The sequence below is a fragment of the Mus caroli genome, chromosome 7, assembly GCF_900094665.2.
Source record: "Mus caroli chromosome 7, CAROLI_EIJ_v1.1, whole genome shotgun sequence".
In the NCBI taxonomy this organism is placed as follows: domain Eukaryota; kingdom Metazoa; phylum Chordata; class Mammalia; order Rodentia; family Muridae; genus Mus; species Mus caroli.
This window is the reverse complement of record NC_034576.1, coordinates 110899464-110902177: the sequence shown is the minus strand read 5'-3', so window position 1 is coordinate 110902177 and position 2714 is coordinate 110899464.

Genomic DNA, 2714 nt, shown 5'->3' with positions numbered 1-2714 from the left:
TAAATNTTANCTGCCTATTTTAGTTATTGGNTATTAAATGTGCCCACAACAATTCCTTGGCTAGAGAAAACATTGTTGTAAAATCATCCTTCTTCACCTCAAAGTAAAGTTTCAGCATCCTATTAAGCCACTGTGGTGCTAACAAAGAATTGTATGATAAATTCATATATTTTAGAATAACTAACAAAAATGGTGTCTTAAAAACCTAAGTGTATGTTCCTTGTCCAAACAGAAATTAATTTGGTTATTGCAGAATATTAATATTTGATCTATTGCATACCATCATTTTAAATAAAATTGATAATCCTTATCCCAAAGATAAGTTAAAAATGTTTTTATGTATGCTTCTATATCTTCTATAAATTCATACATGCATGCATCCCATTTACTGTGTTAAAAAACAGTCTTTCTATGGGAGAAAAGTATATGTGAATTGAATCACACACCTATTCTTTTGAACTTCCCCCTGCTTCAACACAGATAATTAATTTGAGTGCTGTAGATGGTGTTTTAAAATGTTGAATAATCAAGCTTAATTTGTATCTTTATTAATACATATATCTCAGAGCTTACGATTGCTTAAATTGTTCAACCCTCAGATGCTATTAATTCTCAAGCTTGCAATTGCTTATGCTACTCATAAGAAAAAAATACTGTTCCTTTAAAANGACTGTCTTTGGACAGTTAAGAAATTGTCCTGGGTTGCCTGGAAAAGACCCCCAGGATTTGCTTTGGTGTTATAGAGATTTACAAAAAGCTTTAGCTGAAAAAGGATTACAGATAGCTCCTGAAAAGATACAAACTCAAGATCCTTATAATTATTTGGGCTTTAGACTTACTGATCAAGCTGTTTTTCCCCAGAAGACAGTTATTCACAGAGACATCTTAAGGACTTTGAATGATTTTCAAAAATTTTTAGGAGATATTAATTGGCTTCACCCCTATTTAAAGCTCACTACAGGGGAGTTGAAACCTTTATTTGATATTCTTAAAGGGAGTTCTGATCCTATCTCCCCTAGATCGCTAACCTCAGAAAGATTGCTGGCCTTACAAGTAGAAAAAGCTATTAAAAGCAATTTGTCATTTATATAGATTACTCTTTGCCGTTACACCTGTTAATTTTTAATTATGATTCATGTGCCTCTAAGATTGTTATGGCAAAAGTCTCCTCTAATGTAGATACATTCAAGGATTTCTCCTAAACACAATATCTTGCCATATTATGAAACAGTAGCTCAGATGATTATCATTGGAAGGAAGCAGGCACTAACTTATTTTGGCAAAGAGCCAGATATTATTGTTCAGCCTTACAACGTAAGTCAAGACACTTGGCTGAAACAGCATAGTACAGATTGGTTTCTTGCTCAAATAGGATTTAAAGGAACTATAGACAGCCACTACCCTCAAGATAGGTTAATAAAATTTTTAAATGTACATGAGGTGATATTTCCTAAAATGACTTNCTTACAGCCTTTATATAATGCTCTATTGATTTTTACTGATGGCTCCTCTTAAAGTGCAAGCTGGATTTCTTATTAATAATCAACAGCTAATCATAAAGACTCCTGGCCTCTCAGCTCAATTAGCAGAATTAACAGCAGTACTGAATGTCTTTCAGTCTGTGCATGAAGCTTTTAATATTTTTACTGATAGTTTATATGTTGCACAATCGGTACCCTTATTGGAGACCTGTGGTACTTTTAACTTTAATATGCCAGCAGGATCCCTGTTTTCACAATTGCAAAGCATAATTCTTACCCCAAAACACGTGTTCTATATTGGCCACATATGAGCTCATTCTTGTCTTCCTGGACCGTTAGCTGAAGGCAATGATTGCATCGACAGAGCTCTAATGGGAGAAACCTTAATTTTAGATCCTGTTGCTTTGGCCAAACGTGATCATAAAAACTTTCCTCTATCCAGATCTTAAGACTCCAACTTAAGATCACTAAGGAGCAGGCAAGAATGATTGTAAAACAATATCCTAAATGTATTACATTATCTCCAGTGCCACATGCCTAATCATATTTGACAAATGGATGTAACTCATTATGCAGAATTTAGAAAATTAAAAAAATATATGTTTGTATTGATACTTGTTCAGGATTTCTTTTTGCTTCTCTGCACACTGGAGAAGCCTCCAAAAATGTAATTGATCATTGCCTACAAGCCTTTAATGCCATGGGATTGCCTAAANTTATTAAGACAGGTAACAGGCCATCCTATTCTAGTAAAAATTTTACTTCATTTTGTAAAGAATTTGGCATCAAACATAAAACTGGAATTCCTTATAACCCCATGGGACAAGGAATAGTTGAATGTGATCATTGCACTTTAAAATATTGGCTTTTAAAAAACAAAACAGTGGCCGTTATATCCCCCAAGGTCACCAAAGGCACATCTTGCTTTTGTTTTATTTGTTCTAAATTTTTTGCAAACTGATGTTAAAGGACAGTCTACAGCTGATCACCACTGGCATCCAGTTACTTCTAGTTCTTATGCCAAGGTAAAGTGGCTGGACCCATTAACTAATGAATGGAAGGGTCCACACCTGGTCCTAATCGGGGAAGGGGCTCAGTCTTTGTTTTTTCACAAAAAGAAGATGGAGCACAATGGCTGCCTGAGAGATTAGTTCGTCAACTGGACACAGATCCTGAATCTTCTAGTAAGTATGACTCAAACCTTGATTATGGCTAAAAATCCTCTTTAGCCAA